The 24,509-nt window shown below is 44.4% G+C and overlaps 1 protein-coding gene across 8 annotated transcripts in view; it reads right to left on the bottom strand.

Annotated features, from left to right (window-relative positions):
- Positions 1-24,509, bottom strand: part of BCAS3 (BCAS3 microtubule associated cell migration factor) — a 378,393-nt gene that overhangs the window by 78,775 nt on the left and 275,109 nt on the right. The window lies entirely within an intron of this gene.

Genomic DNA, 24,509 nt, shown 5'->3' with positions numbered 1-24,509 from the left:
AACCGCTGCTGCTGAGAAAAACAACCTGGTTAAAACCAGGACCGATTTTCCCAAATTGTAATGATTTGCCTGCTGCCCCAACAAGGGGCTGAGGGCTCCGGTGACAGCCGGCCAACCTCCCTTCAAAGCGTTAAGCAGAAGAATGCGTGATCTCCGTTTTTGTCCATTTTTTTTTTTTTTTCTTTCTACAGAACTAGTCTAACAGAAGGCGGCTTTTTTTCTGCACGAGTGTTTCACATTTTTCAAGTTTCAGTCAATTGTATTTCTAAATCCTTTCAAGATAACCATTCTGGGAGCAGAGGCTCTTCCACAGGTTGCCTCAGCAAAGAGGATTCTTGGTCATAAAACTGCTATTACCATTAGGGAGTGAAAAAAAATACCGATTTCACAGGCTTCTGGAGTCAAGACTAATCTCTCCCCTACCCCGCCTCATCTCCTGGCAGAGGCAAGGGAAAAGAGAGAAAACTCCAGCTCTCTGCTCCAAAGCCAGGGGCTTGGCCGGGGGTGCGATGGTTGCTCTGGGTCCCAGTTATCACGGCTCGTTTCTAACAGATGGCTCCTGCAACCACCGCGGCCTTTTCTCATGGTGCTCTATCTGAGAGGAAGGAAATTGAGATTCCACCCCAAATCCCAGCACATAGTTTTGAGGATTCCCACATCTTCCAAGGATTAAGTCACCACATGTAGAGCCTAAAGTGCCCCGAGGACTAGAGCAAGGCACCATTTTTAGAAGGCTGAGTAGGAAGAACTGCTACGAGGCTAAAATCCTTTGTAGTTTGTCCCCGAGACATATTCACGAAGGGATTTCAAGACGAGGAATGAGATACAGCTCTGACGGTGGGGTGAAAGAAGGATCCAAAATGACCTAAAAAGAGCATGTCCTTTGACCGATAAATCAAGCTACCTCAATAAAAGACACAGCCTCTATCTAGCCACAGAGCAACCCATTTGTGGGGTCTTCAAAGTGACAGTGCTCGCCAGGGGAGACTCGGAAGCCTTGCCGATATGCGCAGGACTAACCCTGCTGAAAGAGAGGGGTGAATAAAGGTAATTGCCTCCTGTTGGAAAAGCAGGGTAGCGCTAAGTTAGAACGATGCCAAAGTCCGAAATAAATGTCATCACCGTGAAGTGGACCGACAACATTAAGCCTTCCAAAGAAATGTGAACGTGACTATCTGGGGGGCTTCTGGCCATGAGTTTGTTTTAAACGTTGCCACTAGGCCTCCTGCCTGTATTGCTCATAGAGAAAATGTTCTATTCCCTACCTAAATACATGGGATCCCGCTCCAGCAGGACTTCTGGTGACGGGAAGAGAAGGAAGGTCCATGTCCACCGCACAGTTTGACTCAAAGCTCCGCATAGTTTCTAAAAATAAATTTCCTGCTATTTTCTAAATCGTTTTCAAGCCTTGGGAATACCTAAATTATCTCCTAGAAAGCAGGAAGACAAAAGCATAGAAGAACATGATATTATTTTAATAGGCGGAAGGCAACAGGTCAAAATTTACCCCTAATTTAAAATCAAAGTCGGTGTTTTTAAAGCAGGGATGATGTCTCCGGCATGTCTAGACCATCCTGACATGCTTCTTCCACCCACCCACCAAGGCAAGCTGTGTACGTGCTGGCCAGAGCCACCAGCGCTCGTCAAGCCACAGACCATTTGCAGGCCCTCGCTGCCAGCCTCGGCGCAGAAGGGCGACGTCCGCAGGAAGCAGTCGATGATACCACGGCGTGCTCGCGCTAGCAGTCCCAACAAGATAATCGCAGATGTTGTGACCCACTTAAAAAACAAGTTCATTTTCCAGATATCCAATTTCAGTGGCTTTTTAGGACATTACCCCCCTGAAGGTTTATGGGCAAACGAGTGTTCAGCTTATTCTCCATCATTTTCTGCACCAGTAATGCTATGCTATAGTAAGTGTGAAATTAGTACGTAATCTTTAAGCCGTCTTGTTTTCAGGATGATAGATACTTGCTTTGCTAATAACCCCAACTCCTTGCCGTGCTGTATTCCCTAGGAGCCGAAGGAGCAAGCTGTACCTGCTTCTAGACGATTCTAGGAGCCGGAGGAGCACGCTGTATTTGACGTTACCTCGCCAGTCGTAAATATAGGGGGGAGACGACAACGACAAATAAACCCCAACCTTCCATGCACGCACGGAATGGCTTCTTAAATCATTCATTCCCATTCAAGCTCTCTTGCATGGGATGCAGCACCAAAAGAGAGACCAAGGAATTTCAACAGGAGGGAAAACCAAGAAATCAAGTGGCAGAAGGAGCAGGAACACCGCAGAACGTGGTGTTTTCTCAGCAAGTCATCCTTGCAATTGTACTCGGCGTTCAAAAGGACCAAACCGTGCAAAAGCACCGGCAGAGCGTTTAGAAGATGGCCCGGATGGCAGGGAGCTTCAGGAAGAAGGCCGATACCTTTCCCCACGCCGGAGCTCGTTTTTCACGTACCCGTGTCAGCGTCACCAGGTGCCCATTTTAAAGTCAATTTAATGCAACGCTGAGGCTGATAGTGGTAGCCTGGATTTCCTAATTCTACCTACGCTTCTGGGTTTTTTTCAAAAAAATACAATCGGCATGGAATTTTTTAATAAAAAAAGGAATTCCAAACACTTACTGTAACTATTTTGATTCTGCTTCTAGTACAGATAAATTAAAAATGAAAGATTTGCTTGTTTGAGGGATTTTTACAGTACTGGCTACTTCTTCCCTCCATTGCAAAGCAATGCAAACCTACATGTTAATTCCAAAACTTCCTTTACACAGTATTTCTGTTGTTCTTTTAGAAGAGAACGTGTAGAAATTCCTTGTAATGACTCAGAAAAACCAGTGATACTTGTTTTAATCGTGCTGCTCCTCTTTGAGCCCCTTTCCATGCAGTGTATTTTTACATGATAGCAACCTTTGTAAGAAGAACTAAAAAAAAAAAAAAAAAAAAGTTGTTTATTCCTAAATTAGCACTACCTTCTACCAGAGAGATGACGACCTTTTTTTTTTTTTCCATAAATGACACGCTACTTTTGGCCAAATTATAAGTTAACTTTGATTTTGATGACAGATGAGTACAAAATCGGCCGATCTTTTCGCTAAATAGTGACACCACCCCGACTGATAGGGCTGCTCTCCGAAGGTCCATCTAGGCAGCTGTCAATCACTTCCCAATTCCAGCTATGTATACAGACTGCCACGTGCTTTCCTTACACCACAACAGGCATAAAGTTTCCCCCAAATTTGTTTAAAGGATACAAATTTAACAGTCCATCTCACCTAACGAAGTAGCAAGGCTTTTGAAAATCCATACTTAAGCTAGACTCACTGCAGTGTCCTATTTCCAAATCATTCCAATTCACCAGTTACTTGGGTTTAAGCAGTCACAAACCAAACCAGCTCTGGCACACCAAAGTTTACAATTTTTAAATATTCCCGTCTTCGCCTTGGATTTGTAAGTGCTTTGCACCTCTCGGGACTTGGCCGACAGTCACGGGTATCAAAGGAAGAGAGCGGAAAGACAGAGTCGGCAACGCTGAAGTACAGCCGAGATCCTCCACCGAGCAACGCTGACTGCTGTTTCACGTAAAGAACGGTGACTTATTAAACCACCAGAGATCAGGAAGAATTAAGGGGAAGAAAACGTTTTTTGTTTTTTTTTTTTTTTTTTCTTTTAAATTGCATTTCACTTCTTCACGTATCGTTAAAAAGTCCCTAATCGGAGCACTTTCCCTTTTCAAAATGGCCTTTCTTGGAAGCATTTGCTTACACCAGCAAACGCCCTCCAGAAGCACACGCTCCGGCGCTTCATAGCAAACGCTTTATTCACTCTCTTTCCAACCCCAACCACCAAACCGGTCCTTGCTTCCCACTTCTCCCCAAACCACTTTCAGAAAAGAGAAGGAAAAACACACAAGAAACACACGGCGAGTGATCTTTCCCAGTTTTGACTGTGTGTGGTAACGAACGCCCAGCCCAGCCTTTCCGTGCGAGGCGACGGGTCTGCTCCAGAATGCAAATCCGCAGGGCTATGGCAGGTTCTGCTTTTTCCGAAACGATCTCACCAGCTGTAGCACATTACTTGTGGCAACTTTTCTTGGATCTTAAATGGGTTTTGAAGCCATGCTGTCAGCTGCCTTCATGTCACCCCACTATATTATGATTGAATCTCCTGTTCCTTTTATAGAGTTGTTCTCTCCTAATAAAACACTAACTGCTGGTCTGAAAGTCAGCTTCGGGACCACTGCTTACGGTCTTATGATAACCTTCTGCTCCGCTCTTTTCTCGGCTAGAAAGTACACTTGTGAAACGTTAATCGCCGAGGCCGTCTTCTTAAATATGCTTATATCCAGTCCCAGAAATTTGCTGTGTTTATACAATTTCTTGACCCCACCCCCATTTCTAGTTATTTTAAGAGCTCATACTTTCAAACTGGGCAATAGTCCTGAACACATGAAAGAACACACAGAGTACAAACAGCTATAAATGAATATCTGCAATTCATTGCGGCAGCCGCCTACAAAGGTGATACCTTCAAGCTGTTTGTCAGAATAAACTAGCAAAAAAGCTGTTACTTGTCAACTTTTGGATAAGATACATTGCAAAACAATATTCGTTTTCCCTGGCAAATGCAAACCCACATTTTATAGGTGTGAACTATTTCCAAACTTCAAAACTGTACCATAAATGAACTGTGAACGGATAGAAAAACACTCTGCGTACAGTTGCAAAGAAGCAAATGACTTCAAATGTACAGAATTAAAATAATCACAGTTTATTTTTAATACGTTTAAAGACTAAAAATATTTTCACCTTCCATTCTACTGCACTTGAACAGAATCCATCAACAAAAGCTTATAAATCTGTTATTCTTAATGGGTTTCATGCCAATGTTGTATTTAAAGTCATGAGACTAAAAGAAAAACCGCATTCCTGGGGCATAATGCTGCACAGTTAAAAAGAAATGCTTCGCTGAAATCTAACTTGACAACATTTGTTGTTAGGATTTCCAGGACTTTCATCAGGGATGTTTCTCAAAGAATCCCGTCTCTCCGAAATTGTTTTTGTCGTGGTAACAGACTCGACTATTAATGAGAAAACAGTAAGAAGCTTTAGTGTCCTAATGGATACTAAATGACCTGGAGGATCTGAAACACTTATGTGCAGGAAAAATACATATGTGCAATTCCTCTGGCTTCAACTATTTGTTAGCCGGGATGCAATGTATTAAATGGGGTAACAAAATACATGTGGAAACCCGACAGCATTTGACATATAAAACAATCACGTTAACTTTGCGCATTAAAAAAATACACTATCCCGCTTAAGGTGACTTTGACGAATCAGAAGAAAATCAGGTCATAATAGTAGATAAATACGCGGTGCCTAGAAGCCTCCGTATGTCCTCGAGACAGGGAGGCTACGAGCAAACACTGACATTTGACACAGATACAGCTGTTTAAAATATGTCTGCATCCCGCTCAGATGGAGATAAAGACAGAATAAAATTCAGCCAGAATAAATCCAAAGTTAAAAAAAATTAATCTAAAACCAGACGCTGCAGAACGTGCAAAAACGGAGACGCAAATTTAATTTTGCAAACCTGGAAGGAAATCCCCGCGAGCGTTCACGCTCGGTCCACCTTTACTAAGCAGCCCAGAAAAGTTAGTCAAAATCAACAGCAATAAATATTTCGAAGGAGGAAAACTCTGTAAAGTCTATTCATTTTACTTTCTGAAATGGTGCAAAAATGTTACCTACTCCCTGTACGGTTATTAGTCTCCGTAATGTAACATAACAGATACTTTCTAAATCCTTTTAGGCCTTCTCCCCCTCACTGGAAAGATCATCATTTTTTTATTTCAAAGTGGATTTAATAAAGAAAAGGAGTGCTGTTAAAGTAATACGTGAGGCTTTGACATTAAGCAGCGCAACCCTGCAGAGTCGGCAAGAACAGGGTCTCTAATCTCCGGTGATTTATAGAGGGCTCTTCCTTCATCTCTGCACTCAGGGAGGGCCAAAAAGTTGAGAGACAGGCTGGCGTCCCCCCACGCCGCCCCGCCAGCTCCCGCTGGCCAGGCTGCCGGCAAAGCCCTTAACCTCCTCGCTGCCGGCTTCCCCGGCACCCATTAAAGGGGCTTTTATTTATTTGTATTTATAGAACAAAGTGATCTCAGAGTTAAGTAATGCCTACGGAGGTAAATGTTTATGTCTGTCATCAGAAATTTATAAGCAGAGGAGGAGAAGCTAATAGGCAGAAAGTAAAGACCAAAACCGTGCAGCGTTTGATGCTCATCTAAGTAGCTCTGAAAAGCTCCGAGTAGAAACACATCTTAATTAAAAACTTACAAATATATACAGTTAATTTTAAAGCTAAATAACTGAATTACAGATACCAGACAGCCTATTACCAACTGGAGAAGAATGTTTGCCTTATACTGGCTGAACGTTACACAAAAGTTCAAAGAGTGTGTTTCCAAACACAAACGCAAGAAGCTATTAAGCTCTTGTCACAAGGCAGAAATATCTCGTGTTAATGGATTTCAAATGCATCATTTTTTAGGGAAATGACCGCTTCCTTCTGCACTGTAAAGCCACGGAAGCCCCTGCTACTCATCTAAAAAATTAAACCCGCTTCTAATATGAACTCGATACTGGGAGATTCACTTCGCCACCAGAAATTCAAGTGGGTCAAGAGTATTACATGTAAAAAGAATAAAACTTAAGGCCCCAGCGTAGTCGTACGCGGGCACTTGCTCACCTTTCCCTACGCGGGTGACCGCACCGAGACCACTGGGGATTATAACCAGGTGCCTATAGAGTTAGGCAAGAGCCGAGGTATGCGTCCGTAGCCACTGACGGTCTCATCTTTATTTAAGCGTTAAGTTCTTCACCGGAGCAATTGCCCTTTTGCTCCGCATTTCTACTGTACCTTTTACAGCGAAATCTTGGTCTGCAATAAGAACTTGTAGGAAAACTAAGGATAGAAATAAACAGCAGGTATACGAGTCCTAAAGGGCAGAGAGAGACAGACAAAGCCATAGCAACCCTGCGGCCTTCAAAAAACCCTGTAGCGTCAGCAGCTCTGCTCTCACACACGTGAATACAATCCTAATTGGTCTCAATGGAAATTATATGAACACGCAGACCAAATTTAGGCCCACTTGACATGCTATGGGTTTAAATAAGCCTTCTTCCGTATACACACTAGATGGGCCATTTATAGACTGTCTTCTCCTTTCCCCAGAATCCTAGCAATCCCGGCGTGGTAGGTCTCCATATAAGAACAAGAAAATCAGGCTAAAATTCATCGCAACATCAATAGGTTTTGATGTTCCCATTTGGGGGAACACACAGAGAAGCCATGAAACACGTGCAGAACTGCCCTGCACTTTTCCAGACCCGTGAAGGTAGCAACGGTATCTTTTAGCTGCCACTACTTGGACTGGAAACTTTCTGGCCAACCCAAGCTGCCCTTGAAAACTGAACCCTGCAGAAAAAAAAAAGTGTTGGATATTTTAGTTTTTTATACTCATGCTAAATTACCCTACACCGTCTTCCCTAAAAGGCTAGGGAATGGAAATATTGACATACTAATTTAACATTCATTAAGTAGCATATTGCAACCTATACAAAATATTGGCAATCAAGATGCATTATTTTGGAGTTTGCTGCATTTTCTTTCGAGCGATTGAGCTCATTCCTTACCCCTCCTCTTGCCAGTCAGGCTGAAATTCCTCTGGGTAGCTGTCTCAGGGACAAACTGGGAGACTAAAGTTACTCCCATACGGACAGACTCCACTCTGCTCACGGGGTGCTTTTCCCCTGTTTCGCGCAGCGGCGAGGGCGGGCCGGCACACGGCTGTCCTTAGCTGCTGGGGCAGAGCACTGAGAGTTTCTGTAGGTTATCATTGGGGGGGCTGCAAAACAGTTCTACTTCTAAGAAGCAACCATGTGCAATCACCGAATTGCAAAGGGCAATCCTGTATTTTTACCTTAGATTCCTTTTGTTTAATCTGATGACCAGATGCAATTTAGACAGTGACGCTTTAAAACAAAAATTAGCTTAGACTAGAGAAAAGATAATCATAGGATGTTACTTTATCACAAAGGTTTTCTGTAGGCTGTTTCAGGACGCTACATGCTGCATCCTAGACCTATCAACGGATGCTCGACCAGGGCTGTCAGAAGTGTGCGTATGAACACCCAGAATGACTGGGTTAGAAAACACATGCCGCGATGCTCCTTTTCTTCCCGTTTAGGAAAAAACAGCAATCTGACCCTGCTGGGTACCGGCCGTACAGTACAACCATCCTCTTACACAACAGCCCACGTACGAAAGGGGTTTAAAAGCTTCAGTTAAGGTTCATTTTCACGCGAGGAATGGTTCAGAAGCATCCTTCACCTTCTGTAACGGTGTCTAATGAAAACTTATTTTAAGGTATAGCTTTCTTGAAGTTGATTGGCGCCCTGCAGACAGCATAGAGGCAGCCACAAGCTCTTGAGGAAGACGGAAGAGAAAAACACCATGGAAGGAGGAGGGACCCGCATCCCACCAGCCAGGTCGTGCCTCACACCACCTGCACACGCACGCCTGGCAGCGGTACGGGGCCTCATCCTTCTCTTCACGCGTGTGAGCAGCGTGAAACTTCTGGGGAAGGAAGGGTGCTCGAGCTGCCGCAGATCCTGCCCTTTCCCTCCCATCTCCATGCACGAGCATGTGCCTACAAAAGGAGTGGAAACTTGGCAGGCTGGAACGAAGAGCGCAGTCAAGGGTCGGGAGCGGAGACGAACTGCTCCCGTTCTGCTCCGTGGGAATTACACCAAAAAGGTAACAGAAGCTGGGGAACGTGCTGCCTTTTCCATGAAGCCTCCCAGCGCTGTCCCTGACAGCCAAACAGGCAAGAACGGGCCCTTCACAAGGATGGACCCTGTGATCTGTGCAATCCCCTCTAGAGACCAGCTTTAGAGAGCTTTGGTTTCATTTCCCAGCTCTAAAAAGGGCTGATGAGGGTCACAGCCATTTCTTTAAAGTGTTCAAATTCCCTGTAACGGGTAGGGTCATTACATGCAGGCACGGCGATAAGCAGCACAACGCTGTGAAAGGGGCCGATTGCCAGATTCAGCCCTTCATTAGGCTCAAAAAAAGGGTCAATAGTTAAAACTTCTTTTTCAAAACATGCGTTTTTCAGAAGACTTAATCCTTTAACACTCCTGCTCCCTGGCTGTCTCTGCGGAGAAGAATTTGAAATAGGAATTTCAGGTCTACAATCCTGAAGCGGAAAGTAGAAGGCATTTTGATTTTCTTCTGCGTTAAACCATTTATGTGCAATAGTATGCAGAACAGGTAATCGACCCTTAAATCGCCAGGTCCTGATGCTCAGCAGGCCTACGACAAACTGATCTGGCAGTGAACAAATCTTATCAGGGCACCCACAATTAACTGCTGTAACTAGAGAATGTAAATCACGCCACCCCAGCAGACGTGTGATCCCAATTTGCACCTCATCCGAGTCAACCAGATCGACGTTATTTACACAGCCACGGATCTCGGTTGTACCTGCTGTCAGATGAATGCTTGTATCTAATGTAACTGTAAAAGTAATAAATTTTAAAACTATGGGGAAAAAGGATTTCCTAAGATGCCTCTTAGGGGGTCCCACTAAACAGCCCACTAGGTTTTGATCAGGTGAGCAACCTATGACACAGCTTTTAACTCCGTTCTCAAAGTAATTTTTACTTTCCAGTAGTGAAGGGACGAGGTTTTCCATGAAACACACTTTTATGCTGCAGAGTGAAGCGATACAAACTGGAAAGCCACAACTTTCCCCAAGGCTCCTGAAGCAGCAAGAATCTCCTTTTCTTTGTGCAGCTCCTGGCACACGTAAACCTAGTGTAAAGCTGGTGCCTAAGGACACTCCTCCAAAATAAATCTGAAATGCAAATAACTTACGTAAACTATAATACAATCACATTTCTTTTTATAGTAAACATAAATCTCCTTCTTTATTATAATCACATCTTATCACATATACAGTAATTTAATACAAGACCTACCTTCCTACATATTATTGCATTAAGGAAAGCAAACTTTTTCAGTGTTATTTATTTCAAGCAGAATCTCCAGGAGGCACTCTGGCTCTGGAAGGACTGTGTCCTAACTTGTATTTTAGAATACATTTTTTAGCCTCCGTTAGGTAAGAGTTGCTAAACGAGCTATAGTTAGAGCTATCTCTAAGCGGAAAAAGTTCCTGAACACCCAGAGCAATCTGAGAGAAGACATGTGGGAGCTCTCCTGAAACAACAAAAGTACCGCATCCTCCATGGGATGGAAACAGCCTCCCAAAATACATCTTAAATTTTAGTAAGTGTCCACACGACTGCTATAAACAGGCTACAAGCAAGAGCAGCTTCGAGTCAACCCAGAATGGGAGGTTAAAGGGTAAAGACTAAGTTGCCGGTTTGCTGCAGAGATCACCTTTACCTACTGGCCCCCCAAATAATCTGCTAAAAGAACGAGCACGACAAGCGATCTGGACGCTGTCGTGATTCAAATTTCAGACTCTGCGGAGCTGCTGCGATTTGCCACTAATTTTTGAAGAGGGGAGGCTCCGGGTGTAGACGAGACTAACATCTATCTACGAGACCATCCTGCCAGCAGCCACCAGCCAAACCAAGCAAACAGTTACCGTTGAGGGAGACCAGAGAGCGGAAAGCGCAGTACTGCCCTACCACAATCATCCCGGCTCCCTAAAAGATAGCCAACACGGTGGCTTGTGGTTACCTGCCATACTCTTTGTTGCACAACAGGAGATTCGAACAACTCCTAGCCATTGTGGCACCACGGTTTAGTGTACTATTAGGAACATATTTTGCAAGCCACATAATAAACAGTTTATCCAACTTAGTAAAACAAGCCCTAAGGCAAAATGAGTGTAAACATCGGCACAAAACAACCGATATGTGGACAAATACTTGACAATGTGAGCATCGCAATTTGCCAAGTGTCATTCTGAAAAGCCCATGCTTTCTAAAACAAGCTATGCTTGGTTTACCAAAGATTATACGCAGCAGCCAATATAGTATCAAAGCTTAAACCTCAAGTCACTGCAATCTCCTATCCATCAAAACATTTCCCATGGTTTTATTAGCACTAACAATGAAGTCAATGGGAGAAGAATCTGGCCAAAGCCAAACCAAAAATCTCACACGCCATATTTTGCACAAAATGAGCAAAAGACTTGTGAGAAAGACAGTATCACCTAGCAGGGAACCACACACGTGGAGTCTATATATTACCCGTTCCCTCTCCAAGTAAAGGCTGATAAAAAAAAATCACACACGTGGAGTCTATATATTACCCGTTCCCTCTCCAAGTAAAGGCTGATAAAAAAAACCCTTAAAAACCCCATGAAATGCAAGAGAACAAAACCAAACCACCCCTCCTGTTCACAGAAAAGCCAAGGATTAGATAGGCAGATATAAACAGGCTAAAGCTCAGCGTGTCTGCAACAGGTACCAGGGAGAGAGATGTAAAACTTCTTTTTAATAAAGGGTTAGGGTTTTGAAAACCAGCTGGTGATCTGTCAGCAAAACTCCCATCCCCGTCTTCTGAAAAATCAATCTTGAAATCTCAAGGAGTGATTTGGAAAGGACACAATAAACTACTGCTGTCAAGCAGAAGGATGTGTTACGCACCAACTTTAACAGCAGTGGAGAACCCTTCCCATTACATCTGTGCTGCTTTACCTGAGCCATGGTTTACCGACAGCGGTGACGACTAACGGCATCGTGGTGCCAATCAGGAAATACCTAAAAACATGCTGAAAGGAAAGGAGAAGTTGTTCCAGCCAAGAACGGTCAAGAGAGAGAAAGGTTCAAACCATCCCCTTATAGACTCTTCTGCCCCTCTCCATTTCTGCTCTAAAATCATGACTGGTAGCTAAAGGTTTCTTAGTGCTGGAAGACAAAAGAAAACCTCAACACTAAATGAGAAAAGGATCACCGCCGTGATTGCTGTTACCTAGAGAGGAAGACAACGTGGAGCACTGGCAACAGCAGATCACCTTCTCTTCTCCCCAAACCGGAGAGCTGATGCGAGTGGGTACGCTGGCCATGCGTCTGGGTTCACTCTAGACCTCCGTCTGGTACAGAGCTAACTAACAGCACGTACCCATCATGGATATTCCTAAACACGTGTCTCCACTGATGAGCCACTTGCTTAGAGTCCTATTGCCTTAACATACCAGAAAAGAAACATGGCAGTTGTGGAGCAATGGGGCTGCTACGTGCTGGGTGGGAACTTTCAGGTGAGAGAAAGGGAAGAAAGCGGGCGGGGGGGTGGAAATCTCTGCAGCTGTCCCGAGGTGAGCCGTTCTGCTCCTAACCAGAGCCCCGCGTGGCACGCGGTGTTAGCAGATAAAAAGAAGATAGAGCACAGAGATAAACAGCCCCTCTGAGCAAAACTCCATGGGAACGACAGTAGCAGGCAACAGGCCTGATATAGGGAAAGTTGAGCTGTTAATAATTTAATATCAAAGAAGTAATAATTATCATTCTCTTACTCTTGAAGACGCAAAGGAAAAAATCTAGGGGACGTACAGGATGAAGTCATATTTTTGTGGAACGGGGGATAAAAAGGCGAATCCAAGAGGTAAAAGCAGAATATTTGGCGCACTATCGCTGCTAACAGCAAGTTATTCCTATGCACCACAACCAAGTGCTAATCTGTTCACGTTGGCTTTTTATAATATGTGACTTTCCCTGAGATACAGCCTCCGTTTTTCATCATCAGAAGACCAAATGATAATCCCTAGCTTTTAACTAGCGTTAATTCTCAAAGCCCTACTCCCAGCAAAATCAGATGCGCAAGGGTCTACTGTGCAAGCTAGAGCAAGTCGTCTCTGCAGTTGCTCTGCAATAAGGGGATTCCTTCCCCACCGTGGATCCCCAGTGAAACATGAGGTCTAACACCAAACTGCTTTAGATTCAGATCTGCTTTAGAATCAGAATCTAGATTCAAATTCAAGCTGAAAAGTCCTTGACTAGTACAGCAACAACTAAAACATCTCTGTATTATCAACACTGTCTTCAGCACAAATCCAAAACATAGCCCCATACCAGCCACTATAAAGAAAATTAACTCTATCTCAACTGAAACCAGGACAGCTTGCAAAGTCTTTGATGCACCAAAGTCTTCCTTTTAAAGTCTTAACCAGAGTATCATCGCAAAATGACTCCGAACCCTCTTAAAATTTGTTTTTCCCTTCTGCACCCTTGGATATACAACTGTTGTTAATAATGGACATACAGCTGCTGTTAATTGAAAGAGAGTCGCCATCCCTGGAAGTATTTAAAGGACGTTTGGATAAGGTGCTTAGGGACATGGTGTAGTGGTGGGCTTGGTAGCATTAGGTTTACGGTTGGACTCGATGATCTTAAAGGTCTTTCCCAACCTATACGATTCTGTGATTCTGTGATAGTAGTATTCCTAACGCCACACAGCCTGACCACACTCCTGTTTTAGAAGTTTATTTGAAATAACTCTCTGTCATTTAGTATTTCTCTTTCAATTAACAACAGCAGCTTATGCAGAAAGGCTACCGACAACTCATGTCGCGTTTCTTTGCCTAGTTACAGTCTGTGGAGAAGTAAAAATGATGCAGAAAAAAGAGGCTGTTAAACTAGCGAGATACTGCCTGTCTTTTAGTGAGTATCCAGCCTTTAGGGAGGCAAGTTGCATGAAATACGAGTAAGAGCTTATATCACTATTCAACTGTATAGCCATTCGATAGTTCAAATTCCTTAGGACTATCCCTCCTGGATACAAGACGAATTGACTCAGCAGAAGATTTGCTTTCTTTTGTAACCACTCCAATGTTTGGTAGATTTAATTCCTTTCTATGAATGGGCGTGTGTACGTGTTATCAACACACGTGAGTAAGTATATAATACACTTACATAAAAGTGATTTAAACAACATTCACCGTCCTTCGAATCAGGAATTCTTCAGCTGAAATTCCTTAGGGTCTAGGGAAGCTAAAGATGGTCTCAGAGACTGCTAAAATGCAGTGAAACAGCTGGGGACTTCGGGGATCCTACAAACAAGTTTTAATTTTCAGCGAAGTTTTGCAGTCGTAAGTCTCTGGCCGTTGCTGCCTGGCGATCCCACTCCACTGTGACGTCTAAGCTTGTGTGTTTATAGTATCCATAGCCAGAAGCTGCTTGATGGAGCTTATACTTGTCTAATTATAGCTTAGCAATTATAAGCAGAAATCCAAAGTATAAAATCAAACATTTTGGTTAGCTACAGAGTGTATCTTCTGAATACTGAATCAAGCAATCAAGTGCCTTATAGTCTCCTCCAACAAGTTCCTACTGTCACAAATGGTGCCACGTTTTGGATGAGACCAATGTCACCAGCAGCAGGCTCCGAAATACCAACTTGTAATTCCAAACTTTATTTACAAATTCAACTACATAGTTTATTCATGGTAAGAAGTGCTTTGAACTTCTAAATGGCCAAGCTGAACAAAATGGTGGAAGTTTCCCCTTTGAATTTCTAAAGAGTTTACAGGCTGCTGGGTTTAGCAATCTTGTGTCTTCATGAGAAGAAGAGAAGAGGCTGCCTGAGGACACTGTTTATTAAAGCCTTTTGTTCAATTTACAAATTGAAACAAATAATTGTGGAGACATTTGCAGCTATGGAAAAAACGTGTTTACAAAGCGGAATAAAATACAGACTAAATACATTTGGATTACACTAGATCAAAACATATGAGTTTCTAACATAGCATAAAGGGCGGTCAACACTACGAGGACAGAAGGAAAGGCGCCACTGAGTCATGTTTTTTATAACAATCTGGTCACTTAAAAGATTTTGGATAGTTATACTCTCAGAGCCCTTGACACGCAAGAATCTTGCAGCCACACTCACCAGTGACCAGCCCTTGAGATCAGAGGCAATCCATCCCAGGGACACCTACCTGCTCCTAACAGGCAACAGACGCTTCACAGGAGGTCGGAAAGACCCCTGAGCTCCGGCTGACATTCCACAGGAATATTTCTTGATAATGTTTTACTTGGGTTTTGGTTCAGCCTTCCTCGTGTGGTTTTACACGTAAACTCTAACTGGATTCAGACATTGAAAAGCCCTGCTAGACCACCTCACCTCTCCCTTCCACAAATGTGGTATTGCTCTCCACAAAAACCCTTGTCTCGCCCTAAGTATCTTATGCCGTGAGGTCGCCACCACTTGGAAGATTATTCTGTAGTCTAACACAACTTGGCAATCAGAATTATTTCTCCAGTGTCCAGAACATGTTTTCCCCAAAACATTACGGTCTGTCTGAGCTGACATCTCAGTTCGACATCTTAAAAAATCACAGCCTGCCTTGACTGCACAAACCATAAAATTCCTAGTTACTTTATAAAGGCCCTTGTATTTGGCATGGAGCGAGGCAATTGTATCAGAAATAAATCTAGAAGAGCCCCACCAAGGCAGTGGAATTAGATCAGTGGAAAAATGGCACAAGAGGGACGAAGTGCTGCTCCTAAATGTTAGCTCTAAAAAGCTTATGTAAACAACTATTTCCTATAACGTCTTAATTAATAGCACAATGACAGCATCAAGCTCTGTCTGTAACGCTAACTGGAATTTCCAATAAAAGATATCTATCACCATTAAAAAAATATGAGGAACAGAATTAATCAACCAAATTCTCCTATTAGTTTACAAACTACGTACAAAGGAAAACAGCCATTACTGCGAACTGAATACGATGACTAAGGATCGCTTTTGTAGCCCAGAAGTATTTTCTTAACATCAGTAAAATATGTTAACTAATATTATATTTAGTTAGCTGAACTCCTCCAGGGATTAAAGGCCCGCTGTGCCTAACAAAACTTTGTCTTGAAACAGACTAGCAAATGTTATTTTAGTACAGAGCATTTGATAGCTAATCACGCTATAAAACTATAAAATAAAGTTGTGTTTATTGGTACAATTAATCCTTCCCTAGCCCACAGGGCTACATAAGAAAATGGGGGGATGAGGGAGTTCAGATCAAGGGGGGTTGGGTGAGAAACGAGGGATTATTGGCAATAGGGAAAGGCCGGGACTGAAGCAGTGGATGTGACTCACAGGGAACTATTATTATTATTATTCCAGTTGCAACCAAGAACACCATCTCCATCTGGGAGTGCCAGAGAGAAAAAAAAAAAAGAAAAAAAAAAAAAAAGCCAATGTTTCACGTAGAAGGAAATTCACCCCCAACCAGAGCTGAACGCGCACGTGAAGATTTACAGAAGTCCCCGCAGCACTAACAAACACACCAGTACCCAGCACAGAAAAGCACCCCCACCCCATTGCAATAAATGGATTCCCTAAGATAATGCAAACCGCAATTCTTTCCCGCTCTCTGAATTTGTTAACAGGTTTTCCGGCTAAGAATAATCTGGAGTAAAGCATAAGAGGAAAAAAAAAAGTTCTGTGATGGAAGAAACATATGCTTGAAATCTAGCTAGCATGTTAATTGTGGTTAATATGTGAATCAAATTAGGAATGTAAACAGCACTAACGCTCAGAGCCTATGCAGTGACTTCCTATTTGCGTTTTTACAGCTTTGGCATTAATAACCAGCAATTGCTTACAGTTGCCAAAGGCTTCTCCTGCACTTCAAATATACGTTACTGTATACTAATGGATAGCAAATGTTCATAAGCCAAAACGTCTAGTGCCTTCATCTTGAATAAAAAACATACACCTGAGGACAATAAGGAGAAAACCGTGCAAGTTTTGATAAAATTTTATACTGCTTTGTACTAGTCTAACCAACCTCTACGTAGGACACGACGATGGAGAATAAAGTCAGAAGTTTACCGCGGATACCTTCAGAATGCCTCTGGGACGTACGTTTTACACACCGACAGCTATAAATCTCCAGTGATTTATGCACTGATCCACAGAACCAAAAATCACCTTTAGTGTAACGAACCCTTCCCTAACCCTAAAGGAATTTGGCCTACAGAGACCTGTCGGTTCTCCTAGAGCTACGCAGCGAGTCGGCACCAAGGCGGGCAGCACAGCGGCTGCTCCAGGATGGGTTACGTTTCCCCCCTTACTTCATCCCTCCCGTCTCGACCAGGGAGACAACGGGCAGCTCTTCCATAGATTTTGCAGCAAACGCGATTTGCGCTTCTGAGGGCGATTAACTGCGTATAAATAATTTTCTCGTCTCTAAGGAGCGCCTATAGTTGTGATGACAAAAAGGAGAAATTAATGATAAACAGCATATGGTGTGTTTTTGTAGCCTTATCTTAAATTCCAAGCTGGATTAAATACACGAGAACTCTGCTAACCCCACCTCGCGTCGCTATATGGGATTTGTGGTCGCTGCTTACTGTTCCCATGGCACAGCCACCTGAAGGTCCCAGTCCAAGCAAATGTTTTAGACATTTTATCAACACAGAACAAAAAGCAGCCAGCCCCCAAACGCCCCGCTACGAGACCGGAAAGAGAAACTACAGGTGGCAAAAATAACACAGAGACCTGCCAAAAACGTAAGGTAACAGCGAGATAGGAACGACGCTCGGTCTCGCAAGCGACAGTCGCCCACGTTTCAGGAATGGCAGCGTCCTCAGAGAGCTGCTAGATTGGCCGCGAGCTCAGGTTAATATTTGTATTAAGGAAAAGCTGTCAAGCCTCAATCAGGATTAGAGCAACGTTGTGCTAGGTACTGTGCAAAGAAGTAGACAAAAGCTCTTTTCCGGAGAGCTTCCTTCTAAGTTACAGTAAGTATTTGTATTATTATTACAAGTAATTGAAATTACAAATAGTATTCCCAGCACAGCACCTCTGAACAGTCCTCGGCGTTGCTGGTGACACCAGTCTGCCGACAAAGCCAGCGCTAGCAACGATTGATACGTAGGAAGAATTGGTAGATGGTGACTTTCCTAAAATAAATCCTCGTTTGACGGAGTCATTGCATTATTTCGAAAGATAAAAAATAAACTTGTAGGGTGGAAATAAACACAACTTTTTAAATGAACCTAATAACATGAAAGTAATGAGTTTGGAAAACAGATGTGGACAAAGGAAAGCAAAGGCTACAATACGCTCCACGCAATCTGGAAAGGAATGATAAAAAAATTTACAAGCTGTTTTGAGTCCCGAATAAAAGGGGTAATCAAGCCAGGCTGCGATGTAAGCGGGAAGGGTGCAGCGTCCTGCAGCAGAGACTAAGCAGAACACCTCAGCCTTCTGCACCGTACGTCGAGGCTTTCCCGCGTTGCTGGAACTCCAGGCTAATTCTGGGTTCGGCAGTTCGGAATTCACATCACGCACTGTAAGGCCTCGCCACCCCTTCTCTTCCCCGCGTTTGTTTGCTCTTTTGCGTTCTGCCGGAGCAGCGAGCTGCTGGCGTGCTTCTGTCACTGACAAACGCTGGGGCAAGAGGTGAAATAGTAAGAAAAAAAAAATCAAATCAAAAGGTAATGCAATATCCTAAAGAAAGATACCTCGTTGCAAGACAAAGTACACGCAGAGATTATTTCCATGCTGCCCCCTTGCCTCTCCTGTTAATCGTGATTTATGATAACATCTATGCAAGACACCCATCGGTTAGCGAAACCACGTTACTCTGTACAAAGTGGCTTCTCAAAATGGCACTGTGAGAAAGCTCTCCTCTGCAGTTGTTTTACTTTGCCTCCGAAAGCTTTCAAATTGAACTGCTAAAGTTCAGCCAGCATCTAATTTTAACCGTGAGTTCCAGGAGAGAGTAAAGCTGGTGGGAAGATTACAGAGTTCCTTGAAGCTCTGACCTACAACAGGAAGAGAGTTGTCAGCCTTCATGTCTCTCACTCTAAATCCCAAGGGAAACAACACTGGCAGAATGTTTTATAACACGTTCCCACTGTAAAATTTTGTATTTGAGAAATATGATGCTTGCTCACTCCTCCTCCTAGACCTTTGGTGTGTCAGTAAAAACAGATGACCTTAAATGAGTAATTTTAGTTTTGCCTTTACACCGCAGCTCGGAACCTCAGGGTTCACAGGGTTCTGTTTACAAAATCACAGAGAACTGATATTACACAAGAGCAACACATGCACCCACACCTTTAAAATATTTGCAAGGAGCTGGCAAGCTTGTAGCAATGTAATAATGCCTTTTTTCTGCCTTCTCAGGTTAACTATATAACTCAAGCAATACCCGTACGGAAAGCTGCAATCTGTGATTTTCATAAGGAAGGCTAAAAGGCTTCTGTCAAAGGGCCAAAAAGCAGCATCTGTTAAAGAGCTCAGGAAAGAGAAATTAAAAATAAAATAATCGGATTATGATCTCTCAGCTAGTGAAATCAGATACGTTTTTTTCTTCGAGGCATGGATTTTAGACAACGCACAGCGATACAAGCCCGGTTCCACGTTGCTACCAACAGCCCGAAGGATCACGATTTCAGGTGTTGCACAACATCACGAAGCAAAACGGGAATACAGCAGAGAAACCGAATACGTTTTCATCCTGCCAGCGGAGAACAACTTTCCTGACGGTACTGAAGGAGTGGTGACAAATAACCGATAACTAGACAGGATATGAATAATAAATACAGGAAAACTGTTATACCAGTAACAGATCCTCAAGTGCACGGGGCAGCTGAAGGAATTCAGTCACCCTGGAACAAGCTTACAAAACTTTTTTTCCCCTCGTTCTCGTTTCTCAGCTTTTCGCTCCCTGGGAACGAGCGCTCGATAGCCGCAGCCCAACGAGTCAGGAGCAGAGGAACCCCCGCGGCTTCGAGCAAAGCCACGTCCCACCCGTCGCCGGCGCGGCACTCGTGGCGTGCGCGCAGCCGCTGCGGGAGCGGAGGCAAGAGCGGCTCCTGAACTTTCTCCTCTCCTCTATTCCTTCGGATAATGAAAACCAGAAACACCATTCTGGGACTCAGAAGCATTTTGAACGATCCAACAGTTGTTGCAGACCTCACGTTATCTGCTGCTGACCCTAAATTGAGATGTCTGTTAGTCAGGGATGATGATTTTTGCGCTCACGAATAATTAGTTTTGCTGGTTTTAAGGAAAAAAACTTATCTTTTAATCAGAACCTAAATGAAAAATGCTAAAAGCTATTCCCTAACATCTGCCAGTTTAGCATAGATTTAGAAATAAAAACCAAGAGGTATAGTCTCATCTCAGGGAATTACGTGTTCAAATCCTCACGTATGGAGATGAGGACGTAAGTGTTAACGTTCAGAGTCTTCTGCTGCTGCATATCCGAGGCATTAGGATGGCTTAATGAGTCATTGTCTGAAACTAATAACAAGTTGAAGTTCCTCTCTCACATATGCACGCATTTAATTTTGTGTGTAATTACTCAGTTCTGAGTAATGACAATTTATTAGATTTTTCCCATCAAACGTCCGAGTCGTAACGTACAACATGTTACTAATACACAACGCTCTTTCCAAGAAGGGCAGAAGTTATTAGCGTACTAAGTGTTAAACGTAACCATGCATTTTATTCCCCCCTCATCTCTCTGTAAAAATATTTTTGAAGTGAACTTACTGGCTGCAAAAAGCAGATTTTTCTAACCGGGGGATCCATTTCTAAGGGTGAGAGAGCAGTTCGATAGCCACGATTACAGCCTGTACAAACAATGAGCATTTACTTATACAGTCAAGTAAAGCATGGCCAAAGGACAACTCTGCCTTCGAGGAGCGACTGGAGAGCAATCCTTGTCCCTTTGCATTTAATACGAAATATACTGCTGAAGCACTTCAGAAAAAGAAAAGCTTCTTTGCTGTAATACTCTACCTAACGCCTGGTGGGTTTCCAGAGAGCTGGCTGCAAGGTAGAAAGGAGGAGATGGGGACAACGGAGATACTGGAGGACTACGCGGTGCGCTAGGGCAGCGGCGCATTCCATGTTGACCTGTTCCCAATACAATATAGCAATAAAAAAGTCACCAGGCAAAGGTTAAAAAAAAATAAAAAAAAAAAAATCCCAGCAGTTACAGTTTTAGGAACTGAAGTAAATCTGTACCAAAGTGCCATACTGATTCACGGGGGTAACACAGGCACGTAAATAGTATTACTGGGCTTACTGGGACATGTCAGCTTCTCTGAATTTTGATCCACTAGCCAAAACCAAACCTGACCTGTGCACGTGGCTCAGCCGGAGTCCCTCGGAAAGCCGGGACCCCTGCCTTCGGGGAGATGGAGAGGGAAAGGAGACCAAGCCTGTCTAGCAACGCACCGTTTGAGGCTCGACTGGAGACCACATGCGAGTTCCTAAACTGGCAGGGTTTACAGAAACTTGGTACACATTACTAGGATTAACTAAATATGCTGTTTTCCCTCGTTATTGTTATGAAAAAAAGCAGCAAGATTATCAACGTGGAATAAATACTTTGGGATGAGAACGAGAACTCACACGGCTACGTTAAGAAGAAATGCTTTCCATGGATAAACTATCGGCAGGTGGAGGGCGGGAGCAGAGCGCAGGTGCCCGTCCGCCCCGGCAGCCTCTCCCCCGCGCCCTCTCCGCAGCCCAAGGCATCTCGACAGCCCCCCTCGCCCTGCGCGAGCACGAAGCCCGGCAGCCGCCTCGCCCGCGGGCCCCGTGCTCGGCTCCCGCGTCCTGCCGTCCAAAGGCCTGTTAGAGACGAGGCAGGTTGGAGCCGAAAACGAAGCCGGGAGAAACGAGCCGACTGGCACCCGCCGTGCGGCAGCACGGGACCCGGAGGAGACCTCGCCTCTCCGACCGGCGGTCTCACGGCTCGCAGCCCGGCCGTGCCACCGAGCTGCCCTCGCGTGACAGTTCTCTGCATACTTAATATGGATCTCATTAGGACGAGGTCCTCGTGCTCCTCAGTTCCTTCGCCGAGAGGCCCGGCCCGCGCAAGGCCCGCAGGAAGGCGAGAGGACGAGCTTCCCGGGAGGAGGGTGCCGTCTCCCCTCCCTCCACGGCCAGCGAGCTCTCCCCGCTGAACGGCCGCCCTCGCCCCACGGAGCCGATACAGCTAACCACGGCGAGGGGACCGCGCGACCGCTCGATTCCCATGCTTTTTTTATTTATCCATTTCTATTTTAAAAAAAAAAAAAAAACAGCCTGTTCCCTTAGCCCCGGCATGCCTCCCTCCCCTCCGGAGCCCTGGGTTATGTGAAAATGCGTGTGCCAAGCGGCGGAGGCGTGGCGGAGCTCCTGGCTCGCCGTGACATGCTCCTGACGTACTGTGTGGTCAAGGAGCCGGGACTGGGGGGCCTGAATGAGGGCCAAGCCTTGCACTTCAGCTTCCTGACCTGGCAGCCATTCAGAGAGACCCTGCTAAGTGCTATTTCCTAAATACACTAGCTTTTCATAACAATCTTACCACATTGCTTTCCTTTACAAGCTCTCTTAAAAGAGAACTGGACTCCTTCTGGTTAATCTACACAGACTGCATTTGGAAGCCATCAGAAACTGAACTCTAAACAAAAAGTTATTAATGTGTTGTAATCTGCCCTCAATGTTCCAGATGAAAAGAAAATGTTTTATAGTTTTGGAGTATACATTTTAATTGCCTTTTAAGAGTGCATATACTTTTAGTGCTCTCTGTTATAAAACTGCAGTATCTGTTTCTTGATAACTGTTGAATGATCTCAGCTATTTTTATTAGGTTTTCTCCCCCACCCTGGTCCCCTTCCTTAAGCTACCACCACTGTAAGGCTTTTTCAGACCGTTCCTGATATTAGGCTGGCAAACGGGTTGAGCCCGAGATAAACTCCATTATAAACAACTTCTTTACAACATCCCCTCGCCATAAAAACACTTGGATCCAGAAAATTAGTTCTTTAGATGAACTTACAATCCAGCTAGTTTTGGTAAAAATCTGATCTAAATAAGGGCTGAACCCAATTTCCCAGATTTTTGGCCCTTCCCTGCTCGGTTTGCTCTCGGTGCCTCGTTCCCGTCGTGGCTGGAAACGCTTGGCTCGGGGAGGGACGCAGGAACCGGGAGCAGAGCCGCGCTGGCGAACCTCACGGCAGCCACCGGAGCTGTCACGGCTGCCGCCCGCCCCGCCACGGCTGCCGGAGCCGGCAGAAGGCGCCCGGCAGCGTCTCCACCCAAGCCACCGAGAGAAGGTGGGTTCGCGGCAAGATCCCGCCTGAGCTGTAAGCCCCCAACTTCCTCGCGCTGCAATTCCCCAGTGGAAGCGGGGAGCAGCGTCTACGAGGTTTTACCGTGCCGAATAGCCTTCCCTTGACGCAGACGCTGCCTTGTACGATAAGGTCTTTTAGGACTTCTGGGATAAATGGGAAGAGGATCACAAAGTTACCTGGCATGCTTTCCGGGTATCTCCTTACTAGAAAAGTACTTGATAAAATAAATATAAATCCAGGGTCATAAAACTAACCATGGGTTGTGTTGTTCATTAAGTTGCAGTTTCAAAAGACGATGGGAACCCTTAAAAATACTCCATTTCAGGAAACATCAGGCATCTGGACATCACCGTTATCGTATTTGTATCAACAAAAGTGCTAGAAAAAAATGGCTCTAGCTACCCAGTTTTAGACATGCACTCCTTAAAATACCAAAGCCTGCTTTCCTAGTATGTGGTTCTTACACACCTTCGCTATTACTTTCTTTTCCAGATAATTAACTTTCTCAACCCCCCAACATTAACTCTGACTCCCCCTGTGATGTCTCTAACACCTCCCTAATACCTTTTTGACTTGCAAGATATTATTACTTGACACAATGCAGGCCAGGATAGTTTGCAGTGGGAACTACATTCAGTGCTTGGAGAACAACCACTTTTCAAAGTTCTCCTCTCATGCAATTAAAATATTTTAAATGGCAAAGCCCCTCTCTCACGTTGGATAGGGATTCACATAATGCAAGTGAACTACAGTTTATCGTTGCTCTTTCAGTTCTTTTTATCTTCAAAATTATCAGCACTTGTAATTTTTTAATGTTGCTTTTAAAAATATTTTTCAGTATGCAGATGTGCTTGTGAAGATTAATGGACTGGGAACACTGAAATCTTGTATTAATCAACTACAGGGAAGGCAACTGCTAAGTAAAATTTTCCATAATGCCACGCACATGAGTTTCACCAGCATCTCTGCAGACTGCAGAGAGAGCCTCCCTCGTCTTGGAGGATTCCTTCTGGGCCTTCTCCGAGGCAATTTTAATTTAAGTTTTGCGACGATACCAGTCATGGATGACTCTTGCTGCTAAGCTGTTCTCTGAACAAGCCACATCACGGGCAACCCTGTCAAGCGTTTGTCATGGTCCCCGTTATTGCAAATAGCTGATTCGGTCCATGTGCCATTCGCAATCCTCTGGCACCGCGATGGCAACAGTCATCCCGTGTTGGAGGCTCATCTCTCCACAGTGCTCCAGAACGCAGGGACCTCAGGCCAAGGGGTGCAGGGCCACAAGAAGTCCAATCCAACCCCCCCCCCCCCCCCGCCCAAGAATCAGCAAAGTTATCCTCAAGATCATATTCCACCCCCATTACCTGGCAGAGAGGGTCC

Source organism: Mycteria americana, chromosome 15 (genome assembly GCF_035582795.1).
Source record: "Mycteria americana isolate JAX WOST 10 ecotype Jacksonville Zoo and Gardens chromosome 15, USCA_MyAme_1.0, whole genome shotgun sequence".
Lineage (NCBI taxonomy): Eukaryota > Metazoa > Chordata > Aves > Ciconiiformes > Ciconiidae > Mycteria > Mycteria americana.
Note: the sequence above shows the minus strand (reverse complement) of the source record. Positions and strands in the feature narration are given on the sequence as shown.